The following is a 22,914-nucleotide window of genomic DNA, read 5'->3' on the forward strand; positions in this document are numbered from 1 at the left end:
TATAATTTAAGTTTGTCTTAATGACTCAAAGTTAGCACTATAAACATGAATTACTGTATGATGCGATCCTACGCTCAGGTGTAATTAATGTGTGCAGGTAAATTAGCTTCTAAGCTGACTGATTTCTGATTACTATTCTTAAATAATTTTTTCCATTTTAATATCCTCCTTACCATAAACTATTCCTTCTTGAGGTTAGCATGCCTGACCCAAGATGAAATGACTGCTTTCTGCTTTATAATAAATTAACTAAATATATTATTTTGCTCCGTAATGGATTAATTAGTTATCTGATTCACTGATTGAGCTAAAAAGTTAAGGGATAAATATAGTTTAATATCTCTCATGAATCTGCCAACCTTCAATGAACTCCTCTCCAAGTTATGTCCTCAGCTTGTGCAACCTCTCAAAATAATAAGTTAAAAAGAACTCATCACCGGGCCTCCCCGGAGGCGCAGCGGTTGAGCGCTGGGCTGCGAAGCTGCCCGCCGCCTCTGCGGCGCCAGTTCAATCCCCGGCCACCGGCGAGGGTCCCACATGGCGCGCAGACCTCTCCTGCCATGCCTGCTGCTCCCCTCAGCAGTGTATTTCATCAGTCTGCCTGTTCTGCTCCCTGCTCTGGCTCTGGTGAGTTCTCTCACCCTCCCGCGCTTCTGACTGTACCCAGTGCTTGCATAAATAAATAAATTAATAATAATAATAAAAAAAAGAAACAAGCCTTTAAAAAAAAAAAGAACTCACCACCATTTTTATTTTTTTTTATTATTTTTTTAATATTAAATTTTATTTTTATATTCCCCCATACAATTGCAAACGCCCCATTCTGACCCCAATCCTTCCCCTCCCGCCCCCCACCCCCCAAAAAGTGTCTCTGGTTCATAGTTTTTTGTTGATTTTGATTTTCACTTTCTTATATTCATTTTCCTGGTCCATTATTTAAGTTTTCTAGATTCCTGCTATGAGTGAGACCATCCGGTATTTTTCTTTTTCTTTTTGGCTTATTTCGCTGAGCATGATCCCTTCCAGCGCCATCCATGTTGCTGCAAATTGCATGTATTTATCTTTTTTGAATGCTGAGTAATATTCCATGGTATATATGTACCACATCTTCTTGATCCAGTCATCTATTTTTGGGCATTTGGGCTGTTTCCAAAGCTTAGCTATTGTAAATAGTGCTGCTATAAACATAGGGGTGCAGGTGTTCTTTGGAATTGATGTTTCTGCGTCCTTTGGGTAAATACCTAGGAGTGGAATTGCTGGATCATATGGAAGCTCTATGTTTAGTAGGTCCAGAAATCTCCACACAGCTCTCCATAGTGGTTGGACCAGTTTGCACTCCCACCAACAGTGCAGAAGAGTTCCTTTTTCTCCACACCCTCGCCAACATTTGTTGTTGCTAGTTTTTTTAATATGTGCCATTCTCACTGGTGTGAGATGGTATCTCATGGTAGTTTTGATTTGCATTTCCCTGATTACAAGTGATGTTGAACATTTTTTCATATGTCTGTTGGCCATTTGCATTTCCTCTTCAGAGAAGTTTCTTTTTAGCTCTTCTGCCCATTTTTTTTTTTTTTTTATAAATTTTATTGTTATATTCCCCATACAATTGCAGCCCCCCATTCTGACCCCAATCCCTCCCCTCCCGCCCCCGCCCCCCTAAAAGTGTCTCTGGTTCATAGTTTTTTGTTGATTTTGATTTTCACTTTCTTATAGTTATTCATTTTCCTGGTCCATTATTTAAGTTTTCTAGATTCCTGCTATGAGTGAGACCATCCGGTATTTTTCTTTTTCTTTTTGGCTTATTTCGCTGAGCATGATCCCTTCCAGCGCCATCCATGTTGCAGCAAATTGCATGTGTTTATCTTTTTTGAATGCTGAGTAATATTCCATGGTATATATGTACCACATCTTCTTGATCCAGTCATCTATTTTTGGGCATTTGGGTTGTTTCCAAAGCTTAGCTATTGTAAACAGTGCTGCTATAAACATAGGGGTGCAGGTGTTCTTTGGAATTGATGTTTCTGTGTCCTTTGGGTACATACCTAGGAGTGGAATTGCTGGGTCATATGGAAGCTCTATGTTTAGTAGGTCCAGAAATCTCCACACAGCTTTCCACAGTGGTTGGACCAGTTTGCACTCCCACCAACAGTGCAGAAGAGTTCCTTTTTCTCCACACCCTCGCCAACATTTGTTGTTGCTAGTTTTTTTAATATGTGCCATTCTCACTGGTGTAAGATGGTATCTCATGGTAGTTTTGATTTGCATTTCCCTGATGACAAGTGATGTTGAACATTTTTTCATATGCCTGTTGGCCATTTGCATTTCCTCTTCAGAGAAGTTTCTTTTAAGCTCTTCTGCCCATTTTTTGACTGGATTATTTTCTTTGTTGTTGCTGAGTCTCATCAGCTCTTTGCAGATTTTTGTGATCAGTCCTTTATCATTAGTGTTGGGTGCAAAAATGTTCTCCCAGTTGGTGGGGTTTCTCTTTGTTTTTGTTATTGTCTCTTTTGCTGTGCAGAAGCGCTTTAATTTGATGTAGTCCCAGCTGTTTATCTTTGTCTTCACTATCACTGCTTTGGGTGATGTGTGTGTAAAGATGTCTTTGATTTGCAAATCTCGTAGTGTTTCGCCTATATTTCCTTCTATGTATTTTATGGTTTCAGGTCTTATGTCTAGTTCTTTAATCCATTTTTGAGTTGATTTTTGTGTATGGTGTGAGGTAGTGGTCAAGCTTCATTCTTTTGCATGTAGCGACCCAGTTTTCCCAGCACCATTTATTGAACAAACTTTCTTTGCTCCAATGCATAGTCTTTGCTCCTTTGTCAAAGATTAGTTGACCATAAATCTGTGGGTTTATTTCTGGATTTTCTATTCAATTCCATTGGTCTGTATGTCTGTTCTTGTTCCAATACCATGCAGTTTTGATGATTATGGCTTTGTAGTATAGTTTGAAGTCTGGGAGTGTGATGCCTCCATTTCCTTCTTTTTTTTTCAGTAGAGCGTTGGCTATTCGGGGTTTTTGGTGATTCCATATGAATTTCATCAATAATTGTTCTATTTCTTTGACGAATGCCATTGAGATTTTGATTGGAATAGCATTGAATCTGTATATTGCTTTTGGTAGGATGGCCATTTTAATAATGTTTATTCTTCCAATCCATGAGCAGGGGATGTCTTTCCATTTCTTTGTGTCTTCTTCTATTTCTTTTAACAGTGTTTTATAGTTTTCTTTGTATAGGTCCTTTACCTCTTTTGTTAGATTTATTCCCAAATATTTGATTTTTTTTGTTTCAATAATAAAAGGGGTGGTTTTTTTGATTTCTTCTTCTTCAGATTTATTGTTTGTGTATAGGAAGGCTACTGACTTTTGCGTGTTGATTTTGTATCCTGCCACTTTACTGAATTGATTGATGAGTTGAATTAGTTTTTCTGTTCACCACCATTTTTAATTTTCCTAAATTTACTTGAAATTTTGCTATGCAGGAATATAGGCAGTCCAGTGACGGACTCTAGAATTTGGTAAACAAATCAAAATTTACGTAATTCACAACCTTATAAATGTCAGTGAAACCTTTCTCACCTTTGTCTTTCTGAATGAGGCCCATCTTTTTAGTTTATTGTTATATGATGTCATATGTGATACGATCCTTATATAATGCCTTTTGTTACTGGTACTTTTTGTTGCCCTTTTTCCTTTGCCACACTGTTTATTTTTCCCCTCCAGCATCATTATGTCAGCCCTTATGCACCATGACCATCTGGGCAAAGGCTCTTTTTATTGGACACCACAAATAATATCAGTGTCCTTCATTTGTAACATAGTAGATGCCACCTTGCATTGACCTTTGTTATTATATCATCAATAGTAGTCAATATTGAGTAATAAGGGACAGAGAGAGGGAAAATCATCTGTTTTTCTGGGCACTGATAATTTCAAATAGTCTACTTAAATTTTCAGATGATGTGCTCCAATTTTTGGTTTGCAAAATATGGTCACCACAAGTATAAGGCATACATGAAAAATAATCATACAGTAAATAATTAGATTGGTACAATTCAGTGTTAGAGAAAACATGAACTTAAATAAGGGCTAGAAGGATTCAAAGAAAGAATAGGCCAATATGGCCTGAAGAAAATAGAGGGGTTTCACAGAGGAGATAGGACTGAAAGATGTATCTGGATACAGTGGAGATGGAAATGGGAGTGAAGACCATCATCTGAGCATTTTTAAAAAGATTTATTTAATTATTTATGCATAGAAGAACTGGGGTGTAGGTCAGAGGTGCAGGGGGTGAAAGGATTCACTAGAGACAGAGTGGAAAGCAGAACAGGCAGATTTACTGAAATACACTGCGGAGGGGCGCAGCGGGTGAGACAGGAGAGGTCTGCTGGGCCATATGTGGGCTAGCTCCCTGGCCAGGGATTGAACTCAGGCCACATTGGTGATAGTGTGATAGCATTGAGACTTAACCCCTAGGCTGCCAGAGAGGCCACCATCTGAGCATATTTAAGGATTTGTCTATATGACTGTCAAATCCTGCTCAGCAGCATCTTACTATGCCAGCCAATTCCTTGGCACCTATACTAACTTCTGAAGTCAATGTGCCAAAGACCTTCCCCAGTCACTCTGAAGTTTCCCTTTTGGTCCTACATTCCATCTTGCCAGATCACTTCCTGGCCTCATCTTACTAGGCTCAGTTCCATCGGTCAATGAGCAGTTGATCAAATCAGTTCAGTTGTCTAGAAGGAGAAGAAATGTTCCCGTCTGAGAGGGTAAATAATTTCAGTTACTGATTTTATATGACCTTAGCACTCAAAAGCTAGACTAAGTCAACTTTACATAGATGTAACCCATAACAGACAATGTTGACATATACCAAGATGTAGACCACATCAAATTGTAAATAAAAAGAAATAAATTTGGACAAAAGCTAAATATATAAAGTCAAACAATTATGCCATATGCAGACACAGGTCTGTTAGCAGGGGAAGTGAGTAGGGACAGGCAAGAGTTTCATGTTTAGACAGACTGGTTTGTTAGAAACTATTAGTTTTTTGTTTTGTTTTGTTTTTTGAGTGGCCTAAGGAAAACTTGGAGGAGTTATGGTATCAAAGACTACTTGGAAAGAGTTGAGTTAGTTAGGAAAAAAAAGACAATGGAGTTTGAGCTAAACTTTGTGAACAGGAATAAGAATGGGGCCATAGAGAATCTGACAAACAAGATTCTCTTTATTCTAATTTATTGGTTTCTTTTATTCCTGGTACCTCTTAAAATGAGCAAGTCCAAATAACTATCTGAAATCCAGGAACCCATGAGAGCTATGACAACAAGATAGTACCATAATTACTAAATTATGATTTATAGCTAGACATACAAACAAACAGGTAGTATTGTTAAAGCAAATGATACAATAGAGAATAGCATAGGAATGGCCAGTTAGAATCTTGAAGGTTTTCTATATATTTCAGGTATGTTGCTAGTTGCATATATGTTACAGGCATTGTGAACAATTTCTAGGAATGACTTACAAACATTATACACATTGCCTAGGAATTGTTTACAATTCCTGATTTAACATTCTGCCTGTAACATAAATACCAGTTAAAATACAAAGAAATTGATCATACACTGGCATAACAAATGAGAAGGCAGTATTTTGGCAGGCCTGTCATATAACCAGAAGATTTATTTTCATATTAAAAATGTAACATAGCATAAGTAATTACCAAAAAATATACTATATTTTCAAAGACCCATATACACAAGAGTATGTATAAATTGGTGAAAAAATTTTATTCAGTGCTTAAAAAGTAAACTAATTTATAGCTTTTTACTGAGTTGTACAGCTATAAATATATAGAATATACAGCTGTATAAATATATAATAATGGATACATATGGAATATTCTAGAACTTGCATATCCAAATGTGTTCTGTATTTTTCAAAGTAGTCCTCTTGAGAATATACTTATTCTGATGCTGCTGCTATTGCTCAATAATTTTGAAATCCTGCATTTTGATCTGCCTTCAGAGTCAGTTTATGAACTATACAATTAGAAGTCAACATTGCTTTCTTATCCTATTTCAGAAGGTAACGTGTATGATACATATTAGTAGCACAACATATTAGCTATATAATTTATACAAACCAGATTAATTTGATAAATAAAAACATAGTCATATTATTATTAACATTTTTTCTCAAACCACCCTCTCAGTCTTTTCTCAGGCTAGATCTAAGACCATCTCCTCCCTTTCCAAAAGGATGTCCAGTTGAAAAGTATTTACCAGGTTCAAAAAGTTAGACTGAATGCACCCCAACTAAGTTTCTTTGTACACTACTAGCTAAGTGATTTAACCTCTCAGAGTCTGAGAGGCCAAATCAGGCAGCTGGACTGTAAGCTTCAGATAGCAGGGACTTTATGTTACTCGTTGCCATATCCCCAGTGCCTAGAACAGTATCTAGCATGTTGCAATTATTCAATAAATATTTGTTGGTGAAGGAATGGATAGATGAATTAATGAAATTCCTTTAAGAGTCATATAGATCAACAGAGATGGACAAATGTGAAATACCAAGGTGATGGCTATGTTGAAAGTAAGGCTATGCTTCCATCTGACAATGAATCCAAAAAATCATTTTTGACAGTGGTTAACAAAATTCCTAGTGGTGGCTTTGTGTGTCTCTGGATTAGGAGCTGATTAGCTCAGTGTGCCTTTCGAGACTGGTACTATGCTTGTTTTGTACCAATTTGCTTATAACATGTTCCATTCACAGATTAGGCTCCGGTACAGGCCGCATGGCTTGCAAAAAAGGGCCATGTGGGTTTTATTTTCAAAAGAAGATACTGAAATCTAAAATGTCTGAAGTGATTAGGGCTAGGTCACATAGCATATTAATGAGGAATAGAAGGGCATGGGTTTGAGATAAGAAAAATACAATACCAGACCCCTGTACTACTCTGGTATTTACCCTATTTGAAACTAGAATTGCACTCCTGCAATCTTCTTATTGTTGTAATAATGTTAGTAGAAGCACTAAAGGTAGAGCTACTGCTAGTACTAATGCTCATAACAATGTTGTCCATCGCTTATTGGGTGCTTAACACATTATACCCTATGCAAAATCACTACATATGATATCTTTTAGTCCTCTTTGCACATTTATCAAGTAAGCAATGTCATTTTATGTTGTTTTACAGATGAGGAACTCAGACTCTGAGAGGTTAAATCACTTAGCTAGTCAAGGATCTTGAGTCCTTGCCTGCCTATGTCTGAAGCTCAGGCATTGAAGCACAACAGAATGTTGTCTCTGCAACATTATCGTCTGTTATCTGACCTGTCCTTCTAGCCCACAAGAAAGCTATGAGAAAAATCTGAAGAGTCACCATAGTTCAACCTTGAAGTGATTTGGTTCTACTTAGAACTTTCAGTAATGATGACTGCAAAGCAACAAAATCTTAGAAACTTAACATCTGTTTTCAGACCTTGAGTATGTTTTTCTGGAATATCACTTAGAAATGTTTTTTTGAACATTTGTTCAAACAAGTAGAGATCTGGACACCCTCTGATGCCTTTCTCAGTTGGTTATGTGCCAAGTATGACATGATCCTTCTGCATGTGGTTTGAGTTAGGTGAAGTATTGTACATGCCTGAGACATTGGGCAAGCCCTCCAGTGCTTGCCTCCAGACAATCAGACCTGTTAAGGGAACGGCAACCCTGGAGGAACTGGGCTGGAACCACTGATTAGGTGAGTCACCCCAGGACCCGCATGGAGGAAGCAGCCTTTTTCTGACAGCTAGGACACTTCTTGTGTTCTACCTTTTCCTTTGTCTTCTGCCTGGATATCTGCTGGTCTTTGGGAAGGTTCCAGAAGCACCCAATGGACTTCTCATGCCTTGTGCCTTGATTTTCAGGAGTTTTGAGCCTAAACAAATCCCAGAGCTGCTATGACCTTACTTTCCTGCTACAAGCTACCTGAATTCTACCTGCTGTACTTTGTACCATAAAATTTACCTGTGCCATGAAATCATTAGGAAACTGGTTAGTTAATGTCATTGGCAGGTATGTCAGAGTGCACATAACTGAAGGATACTACATTTCCAGACTGTTATACAGCTTTGTCAAGATAGAACTACACTCTAGACTGAAAGTGGCTAGACTGAAAGTCTCTCTTGAAGCTGCCATATAGCCACGTCTGTGGCTATGATGGAAACATGACCATGGAAAGAGGTCAAGGTGATAATGAGGGAAGAGACGCCAGAACCTAAGAGGAATCCCTGAATCCCTGACATTTGTGAGATGGATCAGAGGAAGCTAGAGGGCAAAAGGCAATGGAGAATTATTATCTAATATAGTTATAAGGAAAGAGACAAAGCAGATCAAATCTTATGTTGTAGCTACAGGTGTCACATCTACTTTACCATGAACAATAGGAGACAAATTATAAAATAGGAGTGCCTTAAAGTTAGACTCAAATAGAATTATGGAAGTATCTTTCTGCAAACTGCTGCTATTTCTTCTCCATGCTAAGTGAACTTGTACCTCTAAAAACTGAGACTATCACCTCCTTGTAGATTTGGTCTAACATTATTACTGGGAAAAGAAACTAAACTAAAGGTTTTTATAGATTTTTATTGATTGCAGTTGATAAAGTTTAGAGGGAATGGAGCAGATAAGAAGTTATCACAATATTTGAGATGAGAAGTTATAAAGGACTAATCGAGGGTGGTGGCAGTGAGTATATGGAAATGAGTTGCTGCTTGTGAGACAGATTGTAAAGAATTACCCACGTTATGGCAACTGGATTTAGCAGAATAATAGAAGAATCAGAGATATTGCTAAGATTATTATTCAGGAGGAAAAAGGTCTTGAGGGAAGATAAGTGAATTTGAAGTATCATATTGAAAGACAGATTTGAAACTCTTAGTCTGGCACTCTAGACAAGTTTGGGCTAGAGACAAAAATTCAGGCAGGCATCACCTACTTGCTTCTTTACCTAAGGCCGAAACTTCTTGCTCCCTGTCCCCACAAGCAGAAGCCATATTCAAAAGTCTGCTTCTTCTGCTAGTCCTCCACGTCCCCAAGCTCTTCTAAGTTCTAATTCTCTCCAGAATCTTACAGTAGAGAAACTTAGTTGGCCTTTTTGTCTATTCTAAGTATTCATTATAAATTTCAACTTTTAAAAATGGTTCTTTTTAAGATGTGGTACATATATACCATGGAATATTACTCAGCATTCAAAAAAGATAAGCACATGCAATTTGCAGCAACATGGATGGCGCTGGAAGGGATCATGCTCAGCGAAATAAGCCAGAAAGAAAAAGAAAAATACCGGATGGTCTCACTCATAGCAGGAATCTAGAAAACTTAAATAAGGGATCAGGAAAATGAATAACTATAAGAAAGTGAAAATCAAAATCAACAAAAAACTATGAACCAGAGACACTTTTGGGGGGTGGATGCCGGGAGGGGAGGGATTGGGGTCAGAATGGGGCATGTGCAGTTGTATGGGGGAATATAAAAATAAAATTTATTATTTAATAAAAAAAATAAAAATGGTTCTTTTTTTTTTTTTTTTTTTTTTTATAAATTTTATTGTTATATTCCCCATACAATTGCAGCCCCCCATTCTGACCCCAATCCCTCCCCTCCCGCCCCCGCCCCCCTAAAAGTGTCTCTGGTTCATAGTTTTTTGTTGATTTTGATTTTCACTTTCTTATAGTTATTCATTTTCCTGGTCCCTTATTTAAGTTTTCTAGATTCCTGCTATGAGTGAGACCATCCGTTATTTTTCTTTTTCTTTTTGGCTTATTTCGCTGAGCATGATCCCTTCCAGCGCCATCCATGTTGCAGCAAATTGCATGTGTTTATCTTTTTTGAATGCTGAGTAATATTCCATGGTATATATGTACCACATCTTCTTGATCCAGTCATCTATTTTTGGGCATTTGGGTTGTTTCCAAAGCTTAGCTATTGTAAACAGTGCTGCTATAAACATAGGGGTGCAGGTGTTCTTTGGAATTGATGTTTCTGTGTCCTGTGGGTAAATACCTAGGAGTGGAATTGCTGGGTCATATGGAAGCTCTATGTTTAGTAGGTCCAGAAATCTCCACACAGCTTTCCACAGTGGTTGGACCAGTTTGCAATCCCACCAACAGTGCAGAAGAGTTCCTTTTTCTCCACACCCTCGCCAACATTTGTTGTTGCTAGTTTTTTTAATATGTGCCATTCTCACTGGTGTAAGATGGTATCTCATGGTAGTTTTGATTTGCATTTCCCTGATGACAAGTGATGTTGAACATTTTTTCATATGCCTGTTGGCCATTTGCATTTCCTCTTCAGAGAAGTTTCTTTTTAGCTCTTCTGCCCATTTTTTGACTGGATTATTTTCTTTGTTGTTGTTGAGTCTCATCAGCTCTTTGCAGATTTTTGTGATCAGTCCTTTATCATTAGTGTTGGGTGCAAAAATGTTCTCCCAGTTGGTGGGGTTTCTCTTTGTTTTTGTTATTGTCTCTTTTGCTGTGCAAAAGCTCTTTAATTTGATATAGTCCCAGCTGTTTATCTTTGCCTTCACTATCACTGCTTTGGGTGATGTGTCTGTAAAGATGTCTTTGATGTGCAAATCACGTAGTGTTTCGCCTATATTTCCTTCTATATATTTTATGGTTTCAGGTCTTATGTCTAGTTCTTTAATCCATTTTGAGTTGATTTTTGTGTATGGTGTGAGGTGGTGGTCAAGCTTCATTCTTTTGCATGTAGCGACCCAGTTTTCCCAGCACCATTTATTGAACAAACTTTCTTTGCTCCAATGCATAGTCTTTGCTCCTTTGTCAAAGATTAGTTGACCATAAATCTGTGGGTTTATTTCTGGATTTTCTATTCGATTCCATTGGTCTGTATGTCTGTTCTTGTTCCAATACCATGCAGTTTTGATGATTATGGCTTTGTAGTATAGTTTGAAGTCTGGGAGTCTGATGCCTCCATTCCCTTCTTTTTTTTTCAGGAGAGCTTTGGCTATTCGGGGTTTTTTGTGATTCCATATGAATTTCATCAATAATTGTTCTATTTCTTTGAAGAATGACATTGAAATTTTGATTGGAATAGCATTGAATCTGTATATTGCTTTTGGAAGGATGGCCATTTTAATAATGTTTATTCTTCCAATCCATGAGCAGGGGATGTCTCTCCATTTCTTTGTGTCTTCTTCTATTTCTTTTAACAGTGTTTTATAGTTTTCTTTGTATAGGTCCTTTACCTCTTTTGTTAGATTTATTCCCAAATATTTGATTTTTTTTGTTTCAATAACAAAAGGGATGGTCTTTTTGATTTCTTCTTCTTCAGATTTATTGTTTGTGTATAGGAAGGCTACTGACTTTTGCGTGTTGATTTTGTATCCTGCCACTTTACTGAACTGATTGATGAGTTGAATTAGCTTTTCTGTGGAGTTTTTGGGGTTCTCTATGTATAATATCATATCGTCTGCAAATAGTGATAGTTTGACTTCTTCTTTTCCTATTTGGATTCCTTGGATGTCTTTCTCTTGTCTTATTGCCCTGGCTAGGACTTCCAGTATTATATTGAAAAGCAATGGTGAGAGTGGACATCCTTGTCTTGTTCCAGATCTTAATGGAATTGCTTTCAGCTTTTCACCATTGAGAAAGATACTGGCTGTTGGCTTGTCATAGATGGCCTTTATGATGTTGAGGTATGTTCCTTGTATCCCAAGAATTTCAAGGGCTTTTATCATGAATGGGTGTTGCACTTTGTCGAAAGCTTTCTCAGCATCTATTGATATTATCATATGGTTTTTATATTTCTTTTTGTTGATGTGTTGGATAACGTTGATTGATTTTCGGATGTTAAACCATCCTTGTGCCCCTGGAATGAATCCAACTTGGTCGTGGTGAATTATCTTATGGATACATTGTTGGATTCTGATAGCTAAAATTTTATTGAGGATTTTTGCATCAGTGTTCATTAGGGAGATTGGCCTGTAGTTTTCCTTTTTTGTGTTGTCCTTGTTCGGTTTTGGTATTAGTGTAATGTTGGCTTCATAGAACGTGTTTGGTATTGTCCCTTCCTTCTCAATTTTTTGGAAGAGTTTGTGAAGGATAGGCACTAATTCGTCTCTGAATGTTTGGTAGAATTCATTTGTAAATCCATCAGGTCCTGGGCTTTTGTTTTTGGGGAGGTTTTTGATTACCATTTCAATTTCGCTAATTGTAATTGGTCTGTTTAGGTGTTCTATTTCTTCTTTATCTAGCTTTGGGTGATTGTAGAGTTGTAGGAATTTGTCCATCTCCTCTAGATTGTTAAACTTGTTTCCATATAACTGTTCATAGTAGTTACTGATTATTCTTTTGATTTCTGCTGTGTCCGTTGTGATTTCTCCTCTTTCATTGATGATCCTGTTTATTTGTGCTTTCTCCCTTTTTTCCTTTGTGAGCCTGGCTAGGGGTTTGTCTATTTTATTGATTTTTTCAAAGAACCAGCTCTTGGTTTCATTGATCTTTTGGATTGTTTTTTTAGTTTCAATTTCATTTATTTCTGCTTTGGTTTTTATTATTTCTTTTCTTCTACTGGTTTTGGGGTTTTTTTGTTGTTCTTTTTCTAGATCTTTGAGCTTCGAGATTAGGTTGTTTCTTTGCGTTCTTTCTTGTTTCTTGATGTGAGCTTCTATTGCTATATATTTTCCTCTTATTACTGCTTTTGCTGCATCCCATACATTTAGGATATTGGTGTCCTCCTTGTCGTTCAATTCAAAAAATTTTTTAATTTCTTCTTTTATCTCCTCATTAGTCCAATGGTCTTCCAGTAGTGTGGTTTTTAATCTCCATGAGGTAGGAAAGTTCCTTGCCTTCTTTTTATGGTTTATTTCTAGTTTGATGCCTTCATGGTCAGAAAAGATGGTTGATATGATTTCAATCTTGGTGTATCTGTTGATGTTTGTCTTGTGCCCCAGTATGTGATCGATCCTGGAGAATGATCCGTGTGCGCTTGAGAAAAATGTGTACTCCGTTTTTTGGGGGTTTAGTGTTCTATAGATGTCTGTTAAGCCCAATTGCTCTAGGTCTTTATTTAGAGCTTTGGTTTCTTTACTTATTTTTTGTCTTGTTGATCTATCCATTGTTGATAGTGGTGTGTTGAAGTCTCCCACTACGTATGTGTTTTCTCTGATGTCTGTTTTCAGAGAGGACAACAGTTGTCTGATATATTTTGGTGCTCCTTCGTTTGGTGAGTATATGTTAATGAGTGTTATTTCTTCTTGAAGTATTGTCCCCTTGATCATAATGTAGTGACCATTGGGGTCTCTTTTTATCTTTTTGAGTTTGAAATCTGTTTTATCTGATATAAGTATAGCTGTTCCTGCTTTCTTTTTTGGCCCATTTGCTTGTAGGATTGTTTTCCATCCTTTAACTTTGAGCCTATTTTTATCTTTTGTAGCTAAATGTGTTTCCTGGAGACAGCAAAAGGTTGGGTTTTGTTTCTTAATCCAGGCTGCAACTCTGTGTCTTTTTATTGAAGAGTTTAGTCCATTTACATTTAGAGTTAATATTGATATGTTAACATCTGTATTTGCCATTGTGTTTGTCTTTCCTTTGATTTTATTTATTTATTCTTTTAATAACTTTTTTTTTTTTTGGCCTTCTTTCATTGTTATTCGTCGCTCTGAGGTTCTGGCTTTAGGACTCCTTGTAGTATTTTTTGGAGTGGGGGTTTAGTTGCAATGAAATTCCGGAGTTTCTGTTTGTCTGGGAAGGTCCATATTCTTTCTTCAAAGAGGAAGGAGAGCTTTGCGGGATAGAGTATTCTTGGTTGGCATCTGTTTTCTTGGAGTCTGTTGACTATGTCCCTCCACTCTCTCCTTGCCCGTAGTGTTTCTTCGGAGAAGTCTGATGTCAGCCTGATTGGTTTTCCTTTGAATGTTATCTGTTTCTTCCCTCTTGCCAGCTTCATTATTTTTTCCTTGTCCTGGATTCTTGGGAGCTTTACTATTATGTGTCTTGCTGTATTTTTCCTTTCGTCGTGGAAGTTTGGTGTTCTTCTTGCTTCTTGTATATCAATTTTCAGCTCCTTCTTCACATTTGGGAAGTTCTCTTCAATTATCTCTTTGAATATTTTCTCTGTTCCTACATCTCTCTCCTCTCCTTCTGGTATTCCTATAACTCTTATATTTCCTTTCCTCATGGAGTCAGATAGTTCCCGAAGTCTTTCTTCGTTCTTTTTCCTTCGTACTTCTCTTTCCTTTTCTGTTTTGGTTCTTTTTATTTCTGTGTCTTCAAGATTACTTATTCGTTCTTCCATTTCATCTATTCTGCTTTCATTGCTTTTCCCAGAATTCTTTAGTTCTTCCATTAATTCTTTGATCTCCTGCATTTCTTTTACTTCCCTCTTTAGGGACTCAATTTCTTTCTTCTGACCATTGTTTTCCCTCTCTAGGGACTCAATTGCATTCTTCTGATCGTTGATTATTTTTCCCTTATCATTGTTTTCCTTTATGACTTCTGTCAGTTTTTTAATCACGGCAATTTTAAATTCTCTTTCTGGAAGGCTCAGAAATTCTTCCAAGTTATTGTCGTTGCAATCTGGGGGCTGGCTTTCTTTTTGTGGTGTGCTTTTTCTCTGGAGAGTTGCTAGGTTGCGTGTGGTTCTTCTCCTCCCTACTGTCTGTTTTCTAATTTGCCGTATGCGTTGGGACACTGTGTTGTTGGGACTTGCCGGCATCTTGGGTGGGCTTCTCTGTTCCCCTCTGGTTCTTCCAGGAGTCATTTGTCAGTTTCAAGCAGCCTTTACTGGAGAAAGGTCCCTGTTCTAAAATGCCGATGTGGGGACACACTCCCCTGTGCGCCTGGTCTGCCCCGGCGGTGGGTTCCTGCTCCCCTCTGGGCTTGGACTGCAGGCCAGAGGGGGTCTGGCGTGGGCGAACTTCCCCCGCTCACCTCTGGCTCCTGAGGAAGCCTTCTGCAGGTAGTCTTTACTGAAGAAATGTCCCTGTTCTAAAATGGTGATGTGGGACACACTCCCTGCGCTTCTGGTCTCAGGCACACTCTTCTGCGCGCCTGGTCTGCCCCGGCTGTGGGTGCTCGCTCTCCCTGTGGGCTCAGACTACTTGTTCAGAAGGGGCCCGGTGTGGGCTAACTCCCCAGCTGGCCACTAGCTCCTTCAGTAGCCTGTGCTGGGGTCAAGTCGCTAGGTGGCACCAGAGATCTCTCCTAGAGCCCTTGGGGAGCTGATTTTCCACCCCGTGGGACAGGGAGCAGAGCGGGGATGGTAGGGTACACCTCAACGGCTTTGGGGTGCTGTGTCTGCCTTGTGCCCCACCGTCGTGGGGAACCCACGCCCCTAATTTCGTGCCCCGGGTCTCAGTTCCAAAGCCCTCAGTTCCAGGACGCGGGCTGTAGCCCAGATCAGTGGCGCGGGAATGGCGCCTTTTGAATCCCGCTCCCCTGCCTGGGCGCCTTGTTCCTGCTCACTCAGGGAGGGCCTCCGCCCGGGTCTCAGTTCCAAAGCCCTCAGTTCCAGGACGCGGGCTGTAGCCCAGATCAGTGGCGCGGGAATGGCGCCTTTTGAATCCCGCTCCCCTGCCTGGGCGCCTTGTTCCTGCTCACTCAGGGAGGGCCTCCGCCGTCTCCCCGCAAGCCTAGGTCGCAGGCGCAGGGGCCTGGGCAGCTGCAATCCAAGCGCCGCTTTCGCGCAAGCTTACCGGGCGGCCGGGGCTGTGTGCTGGTGCTGGTCTCCTCCTGGTGGGCGGGGCTCTCTTTAATGGCGCGTAGAGCTCACCTCCGCGGCGGATCCTGCAGGGTTCGCCTCAGCTCCCGTTCACGGGGTGTGGTGGCTGAAATAGTTCCTTTCCACTCACAGTCCCGCTTGCTGCATCCGTTTTTCTTGTTGGGCGTTTTGGTTTGTTGTTTCCCTCGTCTCTGCCGGTGGGAGAGTGCCGCCTCTGTGGGCGGGGGAGGGGAGCAGGGTTCTGCGCTTCCCTCCCTTCTCGTCCTCTTTTATGGCCACTTTCTTCTTCGGGCAGTTTGCTGGAGTCGTCCGTTTATCTTCCGTGTCCCAGTTCTCACTGGGACCTGCCGCTTTTCCTCCCTATTAACTTTTTTTTTAATGGGAGATCTTACTCGCAGCGTCTCCTCGCCGCCATGTTGCTCCGCCCCTAAAAAATGGTTCTTTTTATTCCCAAACACATGTAAGTGTTCCAAGCAGATGATATTTATAGAAAGTTTCAATTGCTTTGAAAATTATTTATACCAATGAAAAAATTGTTATGCATGAGAAAAACCAAGAATGGAAAGGTCAGGTGAGTGCAACAGAGTTAAGGTGACCATATTTTCTAGCAAAAATTGGGTATTTATTTCTGATGAAAAAAATGTTTTTGATGTACTGAAGTTCTTTCTGGTTGAATGAGGTAACTTAGGAGATGTAATTGGAACGGTGAAATGTTGCAATTACCGGGATATTTGGATTATCCCTAGAGACAATGTAACATGATATTTTCCTGGGGAATATGAAAAGTACATAGAATGAGGTACTATGTATACTTCACAATGCATACTTCAAGTTTTTGTACTCTAAAATTATTCTTTTATTATTTTTATGTTCAATAACTTTCAGCTTCAGATGCCTGACAATATTGGTATCTGATTCCTCTCTAAAGGACTTCAAAGACACCAAAGTACAGAAGGTCACTGTGAGAAGGCACTCAGAAGATCAATTTATCCAGCCACTTTTTCTTTAGGGAAAAAGTGGAAAGTGGAATTTTTTTCCATTTTAGTTCATCTATTTGTTTTCTCTGTACATCATATATAAATGAAACCATTTAGTGTTTGTCTTTTTCTGTCTGGTTTATTTTACTAAGCATAAATCCCTCTAGATCAATGCATGTTGTTGCAAATGGCAGTGTTTCATCTTTTTTTTTTTTTAAGGTATTTTTTAGGGGGTAAGATTTATTTATTTATTTATACAAGCACTGGGTACAGTCAGAAGCTCGGGAGGGTGAGAGAATTCACCAGAGCCAGAGCGGGGAGCAGAGCAGGCAGAAGGACCGAAGTACACTGCTGAGGGGAGCAGCGGGCGGCAGGAGAGGTCTGCGTGCCATGTGGGATCCTCCTCTGGTGGCCGGGGAGCAGCCGGGTATCGAACCGGCACTGCAGAGGCTGCAGGCAGCTTCACAACCCAGCGCTCAACCGCTGCGCCACCAGGGAGGCCCGGTCTCATCTTTTTTTATAGCTGAATAGTATCTCATCGTATATGTATACCAACTCTTTTTTTAAACTATTCATCTTTCAGAGAGCACATAGGGTGTTTCCACTTCTTGGCTACTGTAAATAATTCTGAAATAAACATGGGGTGCATTTATCTCTTCAAATTAATGTTTTTGTTCCTTCCAAGTCAATGCCCAGAAGTGGGATAACTGGATCATATGGAGTTTCTATTTTTAATTTTTTGAGGAATCTCAATACTGCTTTCTAAAATGTCTGCATCAATTTCCTTTCCCACCAATAGTGTTTAAGGGCTTCCTTCTATCCAACACCTGTTATTTCATGTCTTTTCAATAATAACCATTCTCACAGGTATGATGTAATATTGCATTATTGTTTTGATTTGCCTTTCTCTAATAATAAGAAATGATGGCACTTTAACAATAGGTGGTGCAAGTACTCCTGGCACTGGGCTGGAGCTGAGGCCTGAGCTTCTGGCCAACTGTCTGCAGCATGAGCAGGTTGGTAGGAGTGATGCTGCAAGGGCCCACAGCTCAGGACTGAGGTTGCCACAAGTGGGCAGGTGTGCTGCCTGGCTCCACGGACCTAGAGAGGCAATGGTGGCAGGAAGAATTGACTGCTGATATTCATCAAGTGCTCTGGTACAAGGAGCTGAAGTTTCCCTCCTACAAAGGCCAGCACCCTCAACTAAGTCTCAGATGGAAATTTGTTAATTTTTTATTAAGTCCATTTATTTTATTCTGCATTTTGGACATTTTTTAATCTAAAAATGAATTTTTGACTAAGTTTAAACTCATTTACTGCTATGCTACACCAATCTGTGTAATAACAAAGAAGGAAATATTTAAATGATTCTCTATAACTTCCTATCACAGATAGCACAGTATCTGGGTCTATGTACTAAAACTAAGGGTGGAGAAGATCTTTTAAAATCAAAGTCATATTTTTTCGTGTGGTTTTTTCCTAAGTGATCAACCTCATATCTTTAGAATTAAAACATATTTAACTCAGGGAATTGTTAGCACTTGGATACACTTAACTCTAATGAAAGTAAGTGCTTTGGAAATATTATACTATGAACTACCTTATGGTGTTAATATCATATAACATAACATACTTTGTTATGTTGAAGATGGGTTTTATAAGAAAACTTTGAATCCAACTAGTTAGTGTAAGCAGAAAAAGGTACTGATTACTAAATTTCAGTAGCCACTTTCATTGGATTGGTCCCAGAAATGCTCTGGGATATTTCACTGTATTGGCAAAGAGTGAAAACAGCAACAATAGTCATTACCATGAGGGCAATTTGGAAGGAAAATGTTTGGGAGGAATAATTTAAAAAGAAAAAGAAAAAGTCATTGTAATAAATTATACATTGTGCTTTTCATCTGTGGGAGAAGAGATTTGATGGTGGGAAGTTTTCTGATTTAATAATTAGTAAGGTAAAGTTTTTGTGTTATTTTAAAGATAGCATTTGAATAAAAGAGAAACTGCATGGTAGGTATGTGACTGCCAAATATACATTGAAAAACTTGTAAAGATGTGGGTTTGTAGTAGGATTCTCAGTAACCAAGCCAACAGCTGTCACTAGGGAGGGAAGGGAGTCAACACAATAATGTTTCAATCCAGATGGCTCTAGTAGATGAATGTGTGAGTGTGTGAGTGTGTGTTTGTGTGTGTGAGTGTGTGTGGTGGGGGGGGTGATGTCTTCTGTCAGTGTGAATTCTTAGAGAATGTCCTTTCCTTAGAAGAGTAGTAACTTTTATAACTAGAGTACATAGGGAATTATATGGGTTTATTCATCTGGGAGACAAAAAACAAAAACAAAAACAAAAACACTCGGGTAAGAACATTTACTCATGGCAGCTTTCAACATGAAAAATTGTTTTCTTGGATTTTCAGGGTAAATGGCAGATGGACAGGAGTTTTGTGTCATTGCTTCTTTCAGTGATAAAGTGGGTCTGTGTCTGGAGGAAGCAATCTTGTCTTGAGCAGAGTTGGGGAAATAAGGCCCAGTGTAGCCATACGGAGGAGAGACAGAGACCATTAGAGGGCAGGAAAGACTAAGACATTGAATCCAGGAACTGTGCCAGGACACTGGGAGAGACACCCACCCTTCTCCTAGCAGGTACCCTGGAGATCCCAACCCAGGCATGAGAGTGAGAGCATAGTCAGCTCAAGAAAGGGCACCCTGATGGTCTGTGACTTGTTTCAGCAGTAGGGAGAAACACTCCTCTATACCACATGCAATTTCCTGGCTCCCCGGGCTACCTGTTCCTAGTTTGGGGGGTTGAGGGAGGAGCCCATCTATACCCAGTGAGATTTATAGTGCTTTCCCACTATAGCCAGAGAGTGTAAGCCTCCCAGGAACATCACTTTCTGCTGAACAAGAGGCTCCTGGACTAGCTTTGGTGGCCATTGACCAGGGTAGACACCTGCCCCTCCACCTGTGCAAACTCTTGTCTGGCTCCCAGCTGGGGAAGCCATGAAACACTAGTGTCCCTGGAGAGCAGTCTACAGAACAAAGGAACCCCAAGTTATCTGTGCCTGATTTGGGGATTCCAAAGAGGAGACTAGCTATCCCCAGCACGATCTCTGGTGCTCCCCTACTATAGTCAAGAATATGTAGGCCTCCTGGGAAGATTGCAATTTGCTTAGCAAGGGGCTCCTGGACTAGCTTGTGGCTGGAGGCATGTACGACTCTACTCTTGTGCAGCCTCTAGGCTGGCTCCCAGCTTGTGTAGCCAGAACGTACAAGTCTCTCCACAGAGCACAGACTGTTGAACAAAGGGCATCCTCATTACTTATAGCTATTGTGGGGAGTCAGAAGAGGTAACCACCTTTCCTCAGCTGGTACTCTCAGGCTTCCCAATATTCTCTACTTCCTACTGTTGGAAAGGGCCGTTCTACAAGGGAGATTGCAGCCTGATGAGCAAGGGACACCTGAGCTAGCTTCAGTGATCAGAAGAAGCACCCATCTCTGCCCTGAATGACCTTGTAGGAGGATAGACCCAGGAGTACAAGAAGCATGAGCAAGGGCCCTGTTTGATCTTGGCAGGCCCTTAGATAGCTTAAAAACTACATAGTCCACAGCTTTTGATAGTGCCTCCCAGTGGCTGGAGTCCACAACTTGTCCCTCCATCACTATCCATGCATGACTGAGCTTCAAAAGAAAGAAACAGTCCACCAAACCAGCAGAATTCAGAGATAGGCTATAGCCAGAGGGATAGTTACAGGCTAGGGTTTCTGGGAGATCATCATTGGGGGAATCTGCACTGACTCACTTTGGCTAGATGGGGCATTATCTATCACTCCAACCTCTTAAGTGGCAATAGCACTTGAAGGAGGTTTATGCCCTTGACAATATGCAGCAACCCCACATACCTGCATCCTTAGTGCACACAGTGAAGGCAGAACTAAACTGAATCTTGTGCTCTAGTCACCCTGATTTGTGATGAAGTTTCAACCAAAAGTACAGTATCCAAAACCACACCTTACCCTATACCCTGCCACCTACAATTCTACCTCAAGACAGCCACAGTGGGAAAGTCAACAGTTCAAATTTGAAAAAACAGTAGCAGGGCTCACCAGTAAACTCAATGAAGCTGAGGAAGTGATTCAGTGAGAAACAAGTAGGGTAGTGGAATACAAAAAGTCCAGAAAAAAGAATAAGAACCAAGAAAATGAAGACAACATGGAAACCTATGAGATAGCATAAAGAGAAACAATATTTGTATTATAGGAATTCTAGAAGGAGAAAAGAGTAGAAATCTTACTTGAAGAAATAATAGCTGAGAATGTCTAGACAAGGACAAGGAAACAGATATCCAGATCCAGGAAGATCAAAGAGTGCCATATAAATTAAACCCAAACAGATGCATACCAGGATATATTATAATTAAAAAGTTAAAAATTAGAGATAGAGAATCCTGAAAGCAGCTAGAGTAAAGCAAAGAATAACATATAAGGGGGCCTCCATAAGACTGTCAGTGGATTTCTAGCAGAAACTTTACAAGTGAGTGCATGAGATATAAGCATGAGACAGTCAAAGATCTGACTGTAAAAGACCTCAAACCAAGAAGCTTCTATCGACCTAGGTTAGCACTCAGAATTGAAGGAGTGATGAAGAGTCTTTCAGACAAATAACTGAAGGAATTTTTCTCCTCTAAATGAATCTTGAAATAAATGTTAAAAAGTCTGATGTAAAAACTTACTTGGAAGCCATAAGTCTCCAAAAAATTACTATGAGGAGGAGGAAAATAAAAATGTACTCAAATGGAATGAACCCAGAATTAACATTCTTTCAATTTAAGATAGAGTCTAACATCAAATTAAAGAGCTTCTGTACAGCAAAAGAGACAGTAACCAAAACAAAAAGACACCCCACAGATTGGGAGAAAATTTTTGCATGCAACATTAATGATAAGGGACTGATCACAAAAATCTACAAAGAGCTGATGAGACTCAACAAAAACAAAGAAAATAACCGAGTCAAAAAATGGGCAGAAGAGCTAAAAAGAAACTTCTCCAAAGAGGAAATGCAAATGGCCAACAGGCATAGGAAAAAGTGTTCAACATCACTTGTAATCAGGGAAATGAAAATCAAAACTACAATGAGACACCATCTTACACCTGTGAGAACGGCACATATTAAAAAAAAACTAGCAACAACAAATGTTGGCGAGGATGTGGAGAAAAAGGAACTCTTCTATACTGCTGGTGGGAATGCAAACTGGTGCAACAACTCTAGAGAGCTGTATGGAGGTTCCTCAATCTGCTAAAAATGGAGCTTCCACATGATCCAGCAATTCCACTCCTAGGGATCTACCCAAAGGACACAGAAACATTAATTCCAAAGAGCACCTGCACCCTATGTTTACTGCAGCATTATTTACAATAGGTAAGCTATGGAAACAACCCAGATGCCCCAAAATAGATGACTGGATCAAGAAGATGTGGTACATATACACAATGGAGTATTACTCAGCAATCAAAAAGATAAACTCATGCCATTTGCAGCAACATGGATGGAGCTGGAAGGGATCCTGCTCAGTGAAATAAGCCAGAAAGTAAAAGAAAAATACCATATGGTATCACTTATAGCAGGAATTTAGAAGGCCCAAATAGGGATCAGGAAAAAGACTAATTATAATAAAGTAAAAATCAAAATCAACAGGCAACTATAAACCAGAGACATTAAAAAAAAATAACTGGGGAAGAGAGTAGGATCAAAACAAGGGTGGTGGGAATTTTACAGGGACTATAATCAAGATTAAAATGCATACATTGTACAAAAATGAAAAATGACACAAAAGTATATAAAATTAAAAATAATAATAAAAAAGTTTAAGATAGAGTCTAAATGTACAACTGTATATATAAACCACATGGTAATCTAAGGAGAAAGGAGTTACAGAAAAAGAGGATAAAAATGGAATATAACTAAACAAAAAGGTAGCTTTAAAAATACACTAGAAGAGAACAAAAGGACAAAAGTTCAGGGACAAGCAGCAAAATAGCAACTAATACATACATATCAACAATCTCCTTAAATGTCAATGGCCTGAAATCATCAATTAAAAAGCACAGAGTTGGATCAGAACACAAATCCAGCCTTCTGTGGTCCCCAGGAGACCCATATAAGTTCCAAAGATAAATATAGGCTCAAAGCAAAAGGTTGTAAAGGC

This window comes from Talpa europaea (genome assembly GCF_964194135.1).
Source record: "Talpa europaea genome assembly, chromosome: X".
Classification (NCBI taxonomy): domain Eukaryota; kingdom Metazoa; phylum Chordata; class Mammalia; order Eulipotyphla; family Talpidae; genus Talpa; species Talpa europaea.